General features: G+C 46.9%; 1 long non-coding RNA gene across 1 annotated transcript; it reads right to left on the minus strand.

The window, feature by feature from the left end:
• Nucleotides 1-3,341: 3,341 nt before the first annotated feature.
• LOC129384286 (uncharacterized) lies at nt 3,342-5,237 on the minus strand. The gene is made up of 3 exons (XR_008612017.2): nt 5,159-5,237; nt 4,247-4,354; nt 3,342-3,560 (listed from the first exon to the last, which is right to left on the minus strand). It is a non-coding gene; the product is annotated as an uncharacterized lncRNA (long non-coding RNA).
• Nucleotides 5,238-18,527: the final 13,290 nt, after the last annotated feature.

Consider the following 18,527-nt stretch of genomic DNA (forward strand, 5'->3'; position numbering starts at 1 on the left):
TCCCGTTCACGAGGAGGTCTCGCATGTAAGGCTCGAGAAGCTTCATGTTCTCGTCAGTGCTGCATAAAGACAAAAACACGACTTTTGTTTTTGTTTCTGGACACTGCGCCGAAAAGTGACCCGGCTTCTGGCACGTATAACAAACGCGCGCTTGCCTCGTCTCGAACCGCTTTCTGCGTTCGGCTTCGGTTGCCGCCGTCTCCGTACGTTCGGTCGGACTGCTTTCACTCGCATCCGAACTACGTGTGTCCCCCTTTGCTCTCATGGGTGTGAACTTTGGCCTCTCAAACTTGGAGCCAAATTCACCCTTTGGACCGTCCTTAGCTCCACGAGCCCGACGCGTCACAAACTCCTCGGCTAGCTCAGCGGCTCGAGCCACCGTACTAACGTCTGGCCTATCCAAGACCCAGTACCGCACGTTCTCAGGTAACCGACTATAAAACTGTTCTAGCCCGAAACACTGCAGAACTTTCTCGTGGTCACCAAACGCTTTCTCTTCTTTGAGCCACTCCTGCATGTTTGACATAAGCCTGTAGGCAAACTCTGTATATGACTCACTTTTGCCTTTCTCATTTTCCCGAAACTTCCGACGGAACGCCTCCGCTGACAGCCGGTACTTTTTTAGCAGACTCGATTTCAGTTTGTCGAAATCCTCTGCCTCCTCTCTCTCCAAGCGAGCGACTACGTCGGCCGCCTCGCCGGGTAACAAAGTGAGCAAGCGCTGTGGCCACGTTTCCCGAGAGAACCCCTGCTTCTCGCACGTTCGCTCAAAGTTAACCAGGAACAAACCAATGTCCTCTCCAAGCTTAAACGGCCGCATCAGGTCAGTCATTTTGAACAATACTCGTTCTCCTGCACCGTGTGCCTGACTTCCATTACGAGCGCGTTCCATCTCTAACTCGAGACGCTTCATTTCCAAAGCGTGTTCACGCTCTTCTTTTTCTTTCTGTTCTATAGGTTCGCGCTCATGTCTTTTTGCCCGCTCCTCAATGGTCTCAAGGCAATCCGACAGCTCGTCATCCTCAGCTTCTAACTCAAGAATAGCCCTTAGCAGTTCTGGTTTTCTGAGTTTGTCTGAGACATCCAGACCCAACTCTCTTGCAAGCTCCAGCAATATCGGTTTGCGCAACGACTTCAAATCCATGGCTGCTCTGAATGCTGCTTTCTCTACTGCCTACTATTGTCTTGCCGCAAACTAACCCGGCAGCAACGACAACCACAATTACCAGCTCTGTTTCTAACACTAACAAAAGCCTGGCAAAACTCAGAAGAAGAAAGTCCCGCACTCACCAAACCTCGCAGCCAAGACTTAAGCGCAGTCGTTCCGCTGCAGGCAACCAGTCATCACACAGGGCTCGTTGCACTGCTCCCGGAGGGTCGTTGTGCTGCTCAGCATACATTCAACCGCATCTCTTCGCTGCTGGCCTCCGTTGTCGCGATCTCACCGCTGGCAACCAGTTGTTGGGGCTTCGGTGCTGACGCCCGTTATTGCCAATGGGTCGCAAGCCCCAAGGGTAGCGTTGGCCTGGCGGCCTGGGGCACTGGAAGCATCCGAAGGTCCCGGCAAAGCATGAGAAGACTGGTAACAGAACAACTTGTTTATTCTAACATAGCAAAAGAGCGGCCGGTCAGGTCGACCGAAGTGGAGAGACGGGAGAGCACGTAACTCAGCAGTACAAATCGGAGCCTCTCTCCTGGCGTCCGGGCGCAGCTGCTCTTATACTCTCGGCGTCGCGGGCCAGAGGGAAGGTCACGGGATGAGCCCACGCGACGGCGGAGCATGAGCCCACGCGACGGCGCGCACGGTCGAGCCGAGAGACATGCTGAACCGAGTGTAGTGACGCATCGCCAACCCGCCGACGGACAGACCTCCTGGCACCTCACTTGGGGAGCTCCGCTCCCCGGCTGCCGCGCTTTGACAAGCGTGGGCACACACACACACACGCACGCATGAAGACACGTGGCACTGAAACACGCCTGGACACGCTTGGCGGGGAGGCGTTGCGGCGGCGTCGAACGGCCCAAAATGTCCGCCGCTTTGAACGAAGCCCCGGCGTCCGTTGCATCCGCGCCGGCATTACCGCGCGTTGTAGGCGAAACGTAACAGAACGCTTCTCCAAGACGACGGCGGGCAGGGACATCCTAGTTAAATTAGGGACCTGCTACCACACACAACACGGAGACAAACGTGATATACCCATGAAAATAAGGGCCATACTCGCGGTACCCACTTACACAAGAATATGTATCCTGTCCACCACGAGGGCCCGAGAAAAAGCAGGGCAAACATTATGGCAAAGAACTAAGGAAGGAACAAAGACGCGGTCTTTTTAGACGCTGCACGTTACAAACACAAATGTATCTTTATCGCAGCAGTACTTAAGCACAACAGACAATGCTGCACATGCATCGAAATTGCCGAAGAAGCGGCTACAGCGTTAGCGATAGCACCAACCAACGCATACTATATAATCAGCGATTCCGAGATGGCAGTACGCAACTTCGCGAACGGCCGAATCTCAGCTGAGGGGCTAAACATACTCAGAAAAGGCAAACCAACAAGGGAAAACAGATGCGTCCAAATTATATGGCTACCAGCCCTCGCCACTAACTCAACGGAAGAGGACAACCCTAACGCGGCGGCACACAACGTAGCTCGAGGCCACCCGACGGGGCCCTCGGAGGTATGGGAATAGGAAGACAGAATGGCCAGGTTCGACGATATCGACAAACATCACAAGATGCCTAGATTCACTTATCCACCACCCCACCCACAACTCACTAGATCACCAGCTGTCAAGTGGCGACAATTACAAACCAAATCATACAAAAGCCCGATGGTAATTAACACTATTTTTCCAGACATATACACAACAGATAGATGCAAAATGTGTGGCTCCAGAGCCACGCTACAACATATACTATGGGAATACCAGGACCTAATACAGGACGATGCGAGCGCAGCCTACATCGACAGCCTCCGCGAGCAATGGCAAGCTGCGCCGTTCAGCCCGAACCTGGAAGACCAACTCTGGGCATTCCAGCGGGCCATGGAAGCCGCCCAGAGGGACGAACAATTCGCCGTAACCTCGGCGGATGCCCCAGCCAACTAATTCGCCGGAGGCCTATCATTCTGATTAGAAATAAAGTTTTCTTTCTTACTGACTGTTAGCTGGTAAAATGGTATTTTCCGTTTTATTGTGTAAATTCAAGAGTAATAATTGTGACGGACAGACAACACACGTAATGTTTGTACGTAAATTTAGACAGCATTATCCATAAAATAGAAACAATATCAGTAACAACGTGATGTTGTGACATTTATTCCATTTGAGCGGTGAACAATGCGCTCGCTAAAAAATAAAGCGAGCACGCGACAAAAGTCGGTTCTCTCGCGCTGCTCTCTCGGTGCAGCCAATCACATGAGTTTTAGCCGAGGCCTCCACCCGCCAAGCTTTAGATCGCAGCTGTTCCGATTCTTGCATCCTCATTGGCAGCACTCGCCGGCACCGAACTTCCCCGTGCTGTAGCATCTTGACTGGTTGCAATAACCATGATGCCTAAGGAGATAATTGACAATTACACTAATGAGAGGAATTGATTTGCTTGGGAAAGGAAATTGCAATGATTAGATTGAAACGAAGAACAGTGCTTTTAAGATTCAGACACCGGAATAAGAACGCTTCTAGTGGTACTGCATTCGTAAAACACTAATATCCTGCACACATAACAGGTTGTATTTTTAAACTCAAGCACTGACTTTTCGTAACCACGCCTTATATACTGGGCACGGCAATTTAAAGCTACCTATGTGACTTTCTCGAAGGTGTCTCTACTAATTTGATTTTTGCCTGTGCAAAGTACCTCATTTCAAATCTGTAAAAACCTACGAATCAGTTTGTATTGCTACATTTATGTCAACTTGTCGCAGCCAGAGATACACCGACAAATCAGGCGAACATGTTTCAAAATAAATTGCCAATTTTTTTACATGGCCGATATTGTCGATTCCATGCCTTTTATATTGTACGTTCTATTTTTTATTATTACTGATAGTTTCATTTGCTTCTACGGTGCGCATGTTATCCAAAAATAATGCTTCGCAATCTTATGACATAATATAGCAGCATGCGAACCAAACAGAGAAACGTCCCTTAAGCGCGGAGGTAAAGTCATAATATCCGGCCACGGTCTTCCGATTGGAAATGCCGCTCAGGGTGAGGGTGTCCAGGGAGATTGGACTTACCGTAGGCGAACACGCCACACATGAAAAGAAATGCTGTGGTGCGTCCTGCCATTACAACCAGAAATTCCAATACGCTGGTACGCCTTGATGCAGAAAGAAACACCGGCTCTGGTGAAAGAATCATGTAATCACGTTATTTGAATGCGCACGTATGCCCGTTTGAATATAATTAGGTCTTACAATTCACAACAGAAAATGGAGCGCTACCTATGAAATGCGATATGTGGTGAATTTTAATGCCTATTATAAAAACCCCTATGCTCCGTGACGGTATGGTTGTCGGCTGAAATAAGCTCATGAATGCTTTTGTGTTTCTCACCAGCCTACTGCTGCAATTTCGCTAACGTTGTTCAGCATCATAGATGCTGTCATAGTTATTTGGTCATTGAATTTCATCCTCGCCGATCGTTTGCCAAGTGTCATTATGAACGTTTTCTTTTCCTTAGACAAAGGAAATGTTTTCTGTGATTGACCAGCAGTAATTCATGATTGCAAGCAACATTTCACAGTGATTATTCAGCAAATATAGAATATACATTGCGCGTTGTAATATGACAGTAGGTATCAGTAATACATTCTATCGTTCAATCCTACGCTTGTGATATTACTTTTCCTGAAGGCCGTAACGTTACGTCGAGCGCAAGAGTTAATATTCTGGCTTTATTGGGGGCAACTGTGAAAACACAAAGTCATCAAGCACTGTTTAAAAAACATCACAATGCTGCCCATAGAGGACCACTAAGTGCTCCCTGACGATGGTTATCATGTGTCAAGATGCACAAAAAGCTTATTTGGTTTATATCTATCGCTGTATTGGCTTGCCGCCATGAAATCACCGTGTACGCGCACGCGATAGGTGTTTCCAGCGAAACAAATTTTTTTCTGAAAGGAACCAATCTGATAGACACTTACCGAATCTCCCGTTGTGTCTGGAATGTTAAAAAATATTCTCAATCCGGCTGTCTCTATCCACAAGTTTTGTATGTTTCTGCCACAAATACGGGTCATTGTACTGAACTGTTGAATGCTTATGAGGGGTCCTAAAACGCGAACATAAACACAATAAAATTTCTGTGCCATTTGGTGTAAAAAGAGACAGGAAAATGAAGTTGTTCCAAAAACAAATGTTGCAAGGTAGAACGACCTTTTCTTCTAATTTTCGATGATAGGGCTTGGTGACATCAGATTAGGACAACAAGCCTAGTTCACTGAAAGCGTAAAGATATACAACTCGACATGGCAAACATAAAGAATCACCAGTGTGACAATATAAAAAAATGCATGTACATTTAGTTTATTGCGGTCTTTCATTCTCGGCAAATGAGACCATCAGCCCTACTTTTAACAATGCCACCAGTTTACAGCTAAGGAATCCCGCCTTCGCTATGAATCAAAACTGCAGGCGCATAATCCACTCCACTGCCATTGCGTGTGTGGAGTGCTCAAGTGGAAATGATGGCACGCATACTTTTTCTGCAAGAGAACGCTAAGGAACGAATAAACGCTCTGCTTTCGGTCATTGCCATAATTTCCGCAGCAGTCCGGTACACAACTCTGGCCGAAGCTTTAGACGTCAGCAGTGGTTGCGATGCACTAGGCATATAGAAAGGCAATTCGGGCTGGACGTCCCATTGTAAGTCAAAGCGCACACACCTCAAAATGAACAGCGAATGGATACAAAAATGCCGAATAAATCGTACGCGCATATAAGATTATTAAGTGAAAAGCACCAGCTTGGTGCAATGAAAGTGTGAATTTAATGATATGACCTAAATTAGTGCAGTGCAAGAGGTCGTGACCAGGTTTGTATTTCCCCGTGGAAGATTTCCAGGGTCGACTATGGATTCGGGCACCTGGCGTCACGTTTCTCGTGGAAAAAGGAGGGTGTGGAAAGGCCTTAAGAATTTCATGAGAGTGTTGGATGGAGCCATCATCCTCGCCTCACCCAGGGACTTTCACACGCATCAACAGCACACGGTGGGTGGTCACATTCTTATCGGAATGCCTCATGTAACCGCACAAAAACGAGGCACAAAGAAGGAACACACCAGACAGGCGCGGAACTTCAACTAAAATTTATTCCAGCAAATTCCACATTTATACATGTATCATAATCACACTTGCTAGATCAGACAACCATCACTCGGCGTTGGCATGCGGGCGTGAGTGCCACAAGTTTGCATATACATATTTGAACTCTTTATCGCTCAATGACACTGAAGAGCTGCTTGCGCAGCTGCCAGATTGCATTTTTATATAGTAAGCTTCATAGATTTCTCGGCTCAGTTGGGACGCAAACATCTTCAAGACTTTAGTGTCGCGGAACCTAGGCCTGCAATTACGACATTGGCGACAATGGTCAGCCAGTTTGCCACCCCCCGCGAATCCTTCTACTCCTGCGCGGTGCTCCTGCAGTCTGACGTTTACACACTGTCCCGTCTGCCCTATGTAGCTGTTGCCACAAGAGAGAGGTACCTGGTACACTACCCCTATTCTGCATGGGACGAACCTGTGGACGTGCTTGATGTCACATTCATTTCTTTTGTTCTTTCCCTGCACCATGTTGCACATGCTCGCCAGTTTTTTGGCCGCCGTGAAAACCACCGGTACTTCACATATTTAAGCCAGCATATTGAGGCGGCGGGAGATTTGATGGTAGTACGGGATGGCAACAGGTCTACGACGTTGCGGCTCTACGCTTGGGCGCAGCTCTGATGGGCCCTGCGCTTCCTTGTCAAGGGTTTCTAGCACCGAGGCCCCGCACCGAGGCCCCGCGCTTTCTTGACAAGGAAAGCGTAACGAAAGTGTAATACGCAAAGTGTAACGATCTTCAAGTGGTGACGAAAACAGACACTCATGAAAGTAGCGTCAACCAAAGCTATGAGAGGGACGCCGTCGACGTGGAATGCAGGAGTGTTCTTGCAGGCATCAATGGTAACAGAGGATGTTAGGTAAAGCTCGACAGTGCAACTTCAGATCCGGAAACTGCGCAGTCTCTTTTTCCGTAAGGACGGCGAAGAAGTGCTGGGAAGAGTCCGTGAAGAAAATGGACCGCGTTGGAGTGGCAGCGACAAAGCTTACGCGGTAACTTGCACAGACCCATTCGAAGCAGATGAATCGGTGCAGGGTGGATAGCAGCTTGCAGTACGTAACCGACCATAGTGAGTGCGAAATTCTCTAGAGGACTAAGAGGGCCCCTTTCTGCGGCAATATCAATCAATGAGCCGACCTCAGCTGCGTGTGAAACATGTGGGCTTATCATCGGCTCTTCTCCATTCCGACGTATTTCCGGTTCGGTGAAGGCGGTAAGGCCCACGACAAGGCCATTCCGCGGTGACTTGGGCGTCATCAGGTGTTTTCAAGGCGCACACAAAAGCAAGGATGCCAACGTTCGCGAATGTCTTGCGAAGATTGACCTTGGTCAATGAAACGTCCTGCATCATAGTCTCAGATACAGTCAGTTTTTCAGAAGGTAGTTGCGCGGACTCGACTTCTGGTATGACAGTGCACATCACGTCGTATGATGGAGATCGCTGATAAGGAGTTACCTTGCAGGACAACTTAGCAGCGATGTTCGTTAGACGCTCGAACTGAGGCGAGATGCGCCGGCATTTCGCTTGCTGTAGACGACGGCACCCTTTGCCCACACTATCAAGATTGCTCTCGCTGTTGGATACGACTAGATCGTACGTGTGGTCTGCGATACCCCTCAAAATGTGGACATTCTCTTCAGTATCGGACATCTTCTGGTCAGTTTGTAGACACAGGGCCACGCGTCCTGTATGTATGACAAATAACGCTCCGTTGACTTCTTGGTGGCAAGCTCACAACCAAACGGGTTTCCAAAAATGTTGCTTATCTGTTGACATGAACGTGTCTCAGCTGGTCATATCATCCTTTGACGATGGTGTCAGAAAGAAGTAACAAAGGGTTCTGCCGAGATAGAGTATGATCTTCCGAATAATAGTTGCATCCCAGCCATTCTGTTTTTCATATGCTGGTACAAGCTGAGGCACTCATACACGTCAACGCTGTTTGCCACGGAAGAGGTGCCGGAATTAGCGGCCTGTGAGAGGGCGATAAACAGGGTGGTGGTCGCAGGCGTAGCAGGTGGCGACATGTCATATCCTCACCCCATGGTAGTAGGTTCCATGTTCCTTCGGCAGCCATATTGTATAAATTGTTGCGCTTTGAAGAAATTCAACATCCTCGGCAAGTACGCCATCTTGAGAATCCAGGATGAGACGGATGTGGTCTCCTGCCATTCTACCTTAATGAAGTCAACTTGATCAAGCAGTGCCAATAAGTCTTGTTGTCGCAACGTCTTTTTTACCTAGGCCCTCAATTCTCCGGCTTAACAATCTAGTTTCCTTGCTAAAGTGTGCTTAATTAAAACCTCGGCCGTGCTTTCGTACATGGGTACCATAGTGATGTTCTGGCATTTTTGTTCTTTTGTTTAGTTTGCTGTATATCGTCGCTACTGCCGCCACTTTCTTACGGTGTACTGTAGTGGCTTATATCGCAGTTTTGTACTGATGTGTATTCAAGAAGGTGCACTGCGATAAAAGCTGATACGTTGCTTTGGTAAAGTGTAAAATTACTGCGAAATCCCTTAGCGCGAACATTAGGGAAATATCAACAGGGTGCAATACATGCTAGGATGGTGCATACTGATAATAGTTTTTTTCTGTTGTGAAAATTCAGAATATTACCATTATGCATTGTGACACTTTGACAGATCCTGAGTATCACGCCTACTGGCGTGAATACTCCGACAATACGTTGACCAACAAAAAAGCATCCTCTTAAATTTGGGGAGCAAGAAGAAGAAATAGAATCGCATGTGATGTAGCCGGAACGAAGCTGTAGCTGATGTAAGGCCATCACCGTGCAGAAATAGGACGTATTCGGTAGCTTACCTGCCTAACTTAAGTTACAACCGGGCGCAGAGCTCACGTTATCGAAATCTTGCAAACGTGCCCGCTCCCCATTCGTAGTTGGCCCATTTTTATTCAACAGGGGGTTGTTTGTACTCTAGGGTAAACGGATGACACGCCTACTGGTGGCACCTGAGAGTGCCCAGGGTCACTGCAGCCCGGTGTTGTTGTAGATGATTAGAGTTCCTGTACTTCTCACTATTTCTTCGGCGTGTGCTTACTATGGCGACGAACACTTTCTGTACTGGACGAAGGGGTTGAAAATCCCCCTGTACTCTTGGCCAAGTCTTTTCACCCATCTTTTGCACCCTACCCATTGACAGCGGGGAGTCGTATGCAGAGCAAGTGCCATCTTTTGCCAACAAATTGCATATGCTATGGGATTTTAACTGGAGCACCCACTTGATTCGCGTCTATAATAAGTTCCCATAGCGTCATGCGGGGCGGCGCAGTCGCATTACCTGCGATAGCTTAGCATGCTTGATCGAGTAACAGCGTTTTCCTTATACACAATGATGCTAAAGTCAAGCGCATTGCGTTTATTCCCGCATCTGAAAACTCACACGCCTAATTAATTATGCAGGTAGTGTGGGCCTTTCAGTCTCATCTTGCAATCGGGTTGACTACTGCGAGGCTGAGATTGCTGCAATGTCACATATTGTAACATAGCACTAGCAGCAACGTAAAAACAACTCCTAAAGGTTTTGGGGTTCTACGGGAGAAAAAAAAAATACGATATGATTCTCAGGCGCGCCCTAGTGGGGGGTCCAGATAAATTTGGCCAACTGACCGTGCAGCCAATGCGCGGTACACGGCCGCTTTGGCATTTCGCCTTCATCAAACTACAGTCGCTGCGGTCGAAATATGAACGTGAACCTCGGGCTCATTAGCGCACCGACAGAGCCACCATGCCACCAGTACAGGTGTGAACACAACTGCGAGACTGTTAGTCGTTCACGTATGCATCAAGCTTGCCGTTTTCCCTTGGGTGAAACACTGCAGTACCGGGAGAAAGCCTCAGAACCATAGAAGGCGTCTTTATACATCCTTGGCCCAGAGCTGTTATATTTTGATGTACAGCTCAGTGAACACCGAAAAACAACTTTTTGTTCAGGCCCTATATGATTTCATTTTTACCTTTGGGACATAGTTTAACTCGTCGGGAAATCTTCTGGCCCGCTAAACTCACATATTATTTAGAAACTGAGTACAAGGGCGAGCGAAAAATATTCTGATATTGCTCCAAACATTCGCAGTGTTTACGAACCTAAAGTTTTAGAGCTTCCGTAATAGAAAAGGAATAACCGACGTATTTGTTTTAAACAAAGTTTGCATTTGAATTGTGATGGAAATTTTGAATACAAAAAGAAAGTGGCGGGAGATTATAATACTCTTGTTGCGAAATTTGAGCGTTGCTCGGTACGTGTTCTTATTTACCGATGCATTGTGGAAAAGAATGTGAGACAAAAATCTGCGCACCGACTGCTGTACCGTGAGCACCTTTGCAGAGGGCATCACAGCACAGTATGGGAACGCTACCATGATGAGCGGCATCGCAGCGAGCCTTGGAAGACGACGACGAACGCGCGAGCGGTCACGTGATGGCGTTCGCGCTGTTAAGCAATGGCACCCCGATACTGAAACCAGGGCCCGCCACCTAAGAGCTGCGTTCTGAATACCTTGCCGCCCAATTCACAAAGACCGTTATCGAAGAAATGTTTTTATTATCAAGTCCGGGAGTGAGGGCCGCACAGAAGGTGGTGCAAGAAAACCCGATGAACGATCCTGCGGGTTCCTCAGAGCAAACTGTAGACAGGAAAACACATGATGCGATCGAAACCACGTTAAATGCTGTTTAGAAAGACTGGTGGAACATCGGTGTCAATGCAGTGGGATTCCTTGCTCGAATTCTAGTAATAACATTTTTGCAATACTTCGTTTTATTGCGTTCCCGAGGTATCCACAAACAGTTTAACAGCCACCCTGCGAGATCATCTGACCATCAAAAATTGCGTCGTAAATAACAGAATGACATAAATACTTTATCCATATACTTTATTCCACAAGTTATTTGCGCAGTATGTGACGTAGCGGAATATGACAGGTGTGGGCGAAATCTGTTCATCCAGCAAACAGGGCTGCTTCCTGGGTCGGGGTTGTTGTTTTCTAGCAAGAGGTGTGTTAAACGGCTCCACCTAAAGCGTGTTTTTAATGTCAAACCGCAATAGCCCACGAACTATAGTTTTAAACAGCAGGAAGTGCATGCTCGTAACTTTTGTAAATATGTGTGGCTTCTTTCTTTCATCATCGTAGCACATTTTAATGGTGATATTGCTTGGGAAGCTTGTTTCACTCTATTTTGTTCAATTCGACTTTTTTTGGGTTGGTGCATTAGATAACTAAATACTGCAGCACCATGAACGCAGCGCGCACATTAAACAACAAATGTGCATTATTGTTACTTGGAATATTGGGGCATTCGCGCCAATGTCCTCGCGAAAGAAGTTACCACCAGGCGGCCGTCAAACGGCCGCTAACGACAATGTTATAGAAACTTTAGACGTATAAGTCACCTGCTTTCACGGGGAACGTTGGCAATAGTTCAATGTGGTAGACGTCTGTTACTTCATTTGTGAACCTAAAATATGCAGCCTCCTTTATGTGGTTCCATGAGGAACTGAGAAATATATTTGCCGTAATCTTTCTCGTCAACTCTCATTCTACCAGGTGTAAAAATCTGAACTAGCAATTACTGCGCTACTGCAGGAAACGGTTGGGCTCTCGGCAAAACTGCATCTGCGATAACATAATGAACTCTGTAGTCATAGAAAACTGAAGCAGGAACTTGGGAGCATGTGGTGACACCGCAATCAGCGGCCCCTATGCTCTGTTCATGCGATGGAGGCCAGGTTGGCTGTCCTACTGCGATTAATTTTCTAGGCATATTATAGAGCTTTACATTAGGGGACGCAACGGGCTTGTGTAGGAAAGACCCCATGTATAATTTGGTTCTACTGGACTATCAGGCTCTCAATTTGGCGTTCCCCGATATAAATTTATCTATTGCAACATTTATTGCAGAGTAGCTCGTTATGTGTTCACTCCCCAGTTTCTTTCGTGTCCGTGTCATTGACCACGAGAAAAATGAAAAATTACTTTTCTTGCGTTCACGCACCTGAAAGGCGCAAAAACAATCCAGATGCAACGCACACCTTGAAAGCTATGCTAAGCGAGGTCAACGTAAAGGTTATATAAAGCATTGATAATTATTCCGATGCGTACAAGATTGTTTACTTTTATTTTATGCAACGTGGATTCTCGTGAAATGTTTGTGTTCGTCTACCTTATCAATTACGTTTTCAATCTCATGCAAGTTTTACAACTGCATGACAATATGCCGAAATGCAAAGTCCAAATCAGGCTGATTCTCATTAGCTTCTCATTAAAACCGGTAATCTACCACATGGACTAGGCTACAGGCCCACACATTGGTAGTCGAAGGCTTTACGTTAGACGCATACCCTACATTTTTACAAGAACGCACGCTGTGTACTAAGCTCGTAGAAAAAGGATGGTGGTCACAGTCGTACGCAACAAAAGTGCTAACCCGTATGAGACAACATTTATGGGATTCTTGCTTCACAATGGGGCATACGATTCTGGTAGATTGGGCGATAACCAGTAAAGCTGTAGTGGTACATAATGAGTGATTAAACCAAGCCGTAAAGTATAACCAAAATAATCCGTAAATGCAACTCACCATTCGCATAACATATCCAACTGCTCCAGATTTGCCTGTGTGCCGGCCATATAAGTTTCCATTTCATGTAGGAAGTAGCTGTTTGTATCGCAGAAGAGGCATGTGCATGTGCAAGGAATATACAAGCCCCCCGACATCTGTAAAACTTTACTGAAACATTTGCGTTGATATCCACAACGATACAGCAAAGATAACGACCTACCCACCACCAATCCAGCCATGCAATATTCGGCCATGTAGGGAAGAAAAGCTTCTTATTAAAAAGGTAATGCACAACAAGGACTCAACTACAGACCCACACATTGGTAGTCGAAGGTTTTACGTTTGGTCACTCCGCCGACGCTGCAGTAAGAGAAATCTCTGTGGCTGGAGAGCATGTTCACGACGCCAGCTGCTTTTATAAGCTGATAAACTATATCTGATCATTGCCAAGCTCTGAAAGCTCAAATGAGTCTCAGCGCTGCTGGAAAAGAACTGTAAGTAAGCAAGATTTAATGAACGAAAAGTACGCTTGCTAAGAGAACGAAGAAGAAAAGCGTGCCTGCAATTTTCCACATTCGCCAAGTGCCTTACCGCAAGGAAATACCATTCGGAATTGAGTGAGTTGTTTTGTTTGCTCCCTGCACATGGTGCAAATCGTGATTCTTGATAATAACCAAGAATTAGTTGAAATTATGTTAGTCATCAGTAAAAAATTTTCTTCTTTTTTATGGCGAGACAGTTGTTTTACACTTCTGCGAATGTTAACGTCAGCTTTCGCGTTATTGCGTTGTGATCTGCATAAATCTGTAGCTTATACCAGGAACATCGCCTCCGCAACGCCGTTCACGTCGCCACCTCCACAGCCGTCCGTGCAGCATAGTATAAAACAATGGCGGGTCACAAGTACAAACTGAATGAATGCTTCGTGGCTGTGCCAAAATCACTTCGCATATTTTTTCCCCAAACGTGGTGGGACTGCGTTGAGATAAATGAAACAAAAGAAAATTTGCGGATCGGATTCACGGATGATTGCAATGGTCGACCATTGTGTCAGCCTGTGTCGAATGATTTCATGGGCCATTGCCTCAGACACATTCTTAAGACACCCCTCTGGTCGTCCGCAGAACAAAATTCTCGACATGCTACATAAAGACACACGCCAGGTCATAAATAATTAAAGAGAGTGACAGTGAACTATTAATTTGACAGCGGCAGAGTTTGCCGGAATATAACTTTTCGCCTGCATGTTAACGTGATAATGAACTGGAGAACGGAGAAGAGCCTGGAAAAGGCGGCCGGAAAACTTGGAAAATAAATAGCATCACACGATATGACATCTCCATGTAGCTTTTGAGTTCTATTTGTGCAAATACATTAGTTGTCTTGATCTTGTCGCTATTTTTTTATGCGATGCATCACAGCGATTACCAAATACAGTATGTAACGGAAACAATTGTACTCAAAGGGACCAAATAAGAAGTCGAGAGCTTGAGACCGCATTTATGAAGTTTGCCTGGGGCCAATTTTGAGCCGTAGTGTAACATATACGTTAGCATATACGTAAAAGCACTATTTGTTTTCTATATGTCCGTTGCATCACAGTTCGCTCTACCGTCGAATAATGTCTGTCCAATTAATTTCAGAGAGCCGCAGTTGTCTAGAATGGCGTGTGTAATTAGACGAAAACGATGCGTGAGGCTGCTTGTCTAGCCACGTTGCGTCAGTAGCCTAAAGTTAAGTGTGTCTGATTCCTATGGTAGTCGTCCCTAAAGCTTGTTTGAAGATCCGGGTGTTTAATTTAGATAAATTCATAGTGTTCGAGGGAGGAGGACGAGATCTTTTTCAGCCTGTGAAGAACATAACGCTTTGACAATGGCGATACCTCAGGTTTTTGTTTTCCTTTCAAAAAGGCCTGTTGTAAATTTCTGTAAGACTTGCAGTTTTTAAGAGTTCTCAAGAGGCCCTTACGAGCCAACTCATCTGCTGTTAAGATTGTCATACCCGCGCAACATCGACAAAGTAATGAGGTAACAAACAATTACCTTTATCTTTACACCCAATTCTGAAAGACGGAGTGATATACCAAAATGCGTTCTGTTTCACAATGTGACTAAGGAAAATATGACCGCCTAAATTAGGGGTGCACATGTGAGAATGTAGCATTGGTTCGATCGAGCAAAGGCTTCCCCCTCTGAACACAGTGCAGAAACACAGTGCACAAATGCAAATTGTTCCTGTCGGAGACCTAAGTCCTCGTCAGTTACGTCCATAACATAATTGCCATCGAACAATATTAAAATGTTCTTCCTAATTACAGAAACATAATGGACATGGAGTAAATTGGGTATGAATAATAATTGCGGTTACTCGAAGCGGTTTAAACAACGAAACTTTATCTATTTTATTAGTGTTTCCAATAAGAAATAATTTTGCATAGACGGCCAATGCTCCAAGATCACCATAGGGCACGATCACCATAACAGAGCGTATTTCTAGACGTTTCTAGTAGAAATATCTGCACTATGTCTGCCGGCTTATCTACATTTTGGCAGCACTTGGGAGATGACTATTGCTTCAAGAGGAATTTTAAAAATTGCTTCCTCTCCCGTCATGAAGAGTTTACCTATTCATGGTGTGGCAACCGACAAATCAGATTAGTTAGAGATGATGCTACCCATGATCGAGTATCGAGGATCAGCTTCTCTGAACAGTGATAATTTTGTACAGTTGCCGCGCCATCTTTCATAGGGGCTCACGTGGGCCGCGTAAGCGCTTGTTATCGCGTTCCGATACGTGAGAGGCGCGGCGCGCTGCCTTTCAAGGTATTTACGCAGGCACTACAAGTTTAGGAGAACCGCGACAAATAATTGTGCAGCATGTGTGCAGCTGTGCTACTTTTGTACCACACTCGTACCGGAAGGCGGTGTTGCACGTCACGCTTACGCATTTCGTAACTATGGCGGCCGCCGTGGCAACTTGCGGCTCGAGGCCGTGGATCCGATCCCTGCAGCGGCCGCATTCCAAAGGAACGGAATGCACAAACGCTCGTGCAATTTGCATTGTATGCACGTAAACATTTCCAGGAAGTCAAAATTTTTACGCAGTCCCCAACTACGACCTGCCTCATAATTAGATCGTTGGGTTGGCACGTAGGACATCAGAATTATTTTTTTTTAATCTGTGGTGGCTCATCGTATACCAAACGGTTAGTGTGATCACTTTTTGTGCCGTAGCGCTTAAGCGCGCCTCGATATAGGTTGCGCTTAATGATGCGGCGCACCGCAAAATATGTTTCGCGTCTTTGGGATTTGGGGAGAACGGCCAACCGATAAGTCGCAGCTTCCGCGCGGTGACTGTACACGGATACGCAGCGCAAATGAACAGAGGTGTGGTGACGACGTCGGCAAGGAACACAGCCGCCGACGGGCTCTCCTTTTGGCCTATCATCGCCAAAACTACCGCAGTAAGCATCTTTATCTAGCGCGGCGCGTTTCCGTTAAGGCGTACTGTACAATCTTAATTGGCGATAAGCGAAACATGCAACCGTTCTCTGCTGCCTTCTTGAACTGGACCGATCCGAATGTGCGTTGCTTGCAGAAGCGAAAGGAGTGCCACTCGGCGCGTTGTGGCCTCGAGCACCGTTTGCGCGGTGAAGAATGACGCGTGCATGAAGCTAGCTCGTTGGGCAGACGCTACCGCGCAAAACTCGCAAGGGTGTGTACGCGACGTTCTGCACACAAATCGCGTGGGATGATTCGAGACACGCCGGAGCGGCTAGCTTCAAAGAAACGGTGCATGTTCTCACTCGTACAGGCAAGCTCACTCTCGCATCGCTCTCGGCGTATCTTTAGGTCATTCCTGCTGCCGGACTTCTGCCCAAAGATTCGATATCTGCTTGGTATCGGCTATGCACTGTCGCGTGGTCTTTGGTTTTGGGAGAACGCCGGGAATATTTATCCCCGCTGTGAAACATCGCTGTGCGTGCCTTAGCTAACATTTACCGTAGCAACCCATTCCGTTTCTAGACAGCACTCGTAAAGAGTCGCAAATTTTTACTTACCAGTTTAGCGTGTACTTCTTTTTTGTGAGTAGTTATGTGCAGTGTGTGGCAGATTCTGAATCCGCGCAATATCATTTTCTGTCCGCATTCCCTTCTCGCAGGTTACGCATGCAGCAAATGCCCAGATGCTAAAGTGTTCTACGTCAAGAGTAGCTTGGCGTGGTGCAAGAGACACCCGTTGATATGTGGCTGATTCACTAGCAAGCTCGCATCTCTGTTGCCACTCTCCATCAAGTGGAATTTTGAACTGTTTTTTTGTGCGGCTGTCTGGTGTACTAGCTTCCGCATAGACGCTGTGAAGGCTTACTTTCGATTTGCTGTGGCTTGGGAGGTATTTTCTTTTTGCTTGCGAGAATGTTTACCAGTCTAACCAAGTGATACGTGCGTACTGGAAACAGCAGCGCGAACAGAGGCGGACGACGGACGACGAAATAGGCAGGGGCACAGACGAGCGCAAGTTTATTTTTGAAGACAGGGGTATTAAAGACGCTGGTCAACTTGACAAAGGTAACGAGCAAAGAAATTCCTTCCAAAACCATCATGGCTAACACGACACAGAATACTTTAGAAATTTGGCAGTGGAATTGCGCTAGCTACGCAAAACGCAAATCCTCGCTGCAACAGTACCTCAAAATTCAACCCCAAACAGCGCACGTAATACTGTTACAGGAAAGCCTATGCGAAACCCTTACGCTCTCAGGGTACTGCACCGTCTCAAAAAGAGGAGAGGACGCGAGGAGAGGCATCACCGCGCTCGTTAGTAGAAAATTCGCGCACATCGTTCACGACGTCCTACCAAAAAACAGTCGCATCGAGGCGATCCTAATCGAGCTCGTACATAACCGATTCTTAAAACAAAGTGTTTTGTACTAAACGTCTGCAGTTCCCCCGCGCACTACAAGCAATCCTTCCACGCGATCTTCACTAAAGCCACGTCATTGGCACGAAACTCACCGCTGATTATCGCTGGTGACTTCAACGCCCCCCCCCCCCCCCCCCCCCCCGTCGTGGGGTTACCCCACAATCAATCCTAGCGGCAACAACCTCTCGCGCGGAATGGACGACCTGTCCCTCACCCTGGTGGCGGACAGGTTCCCCACCAGATTGGGTACGTCGACGCAGCGCGATTCAACGCCGGACCTCACGTTGCTCTGAAATGTTGCAAACTACACATGGACGAACACGCAAGAGAACCTGGGCAGCGATCACTTCGTCATACGCACAGAAATACCGAACACGACGGCCCCACCCCGATCTTTCACCCTCACAGACTGGGATACCATCCGTAAGTTACGGAAGGAAGACACGAATACGTATGACTCCTGCGCGGAAATCCTCTTTGCGATAAAGGGCGACGTAACCACAGCCACGAAAACCATACAGACGGGACTGGAAGTCCCAAGGGTTGACCCTCACCTCGCGCACTTACTGGAGGCCAAGGCTTCGATACTTGCGCGATGGAGAAAGCAACGTCTCAACAGACGCCTGCGCAAACGCATCGCGATCCTCAACCGAGACATAGACGAATACTGTACGGAGCTC

This window comes from Dermacentor andersoni, chromosome 3 (assembly GCF_023375885.2).
Source record: "Dermacentor andersoni chromosome 3, qqDerAnde1_hic_scaffold, whole genome shotgun sequence".
In the NCBI taxonomy this organism is placed as follows: domain Eukaryota; kingdom Metazoa; phylum Arthropoda; class Arachnida; order Ixodida; family Ixodidae; genus Dermacentor; species Dermacentor andersoni.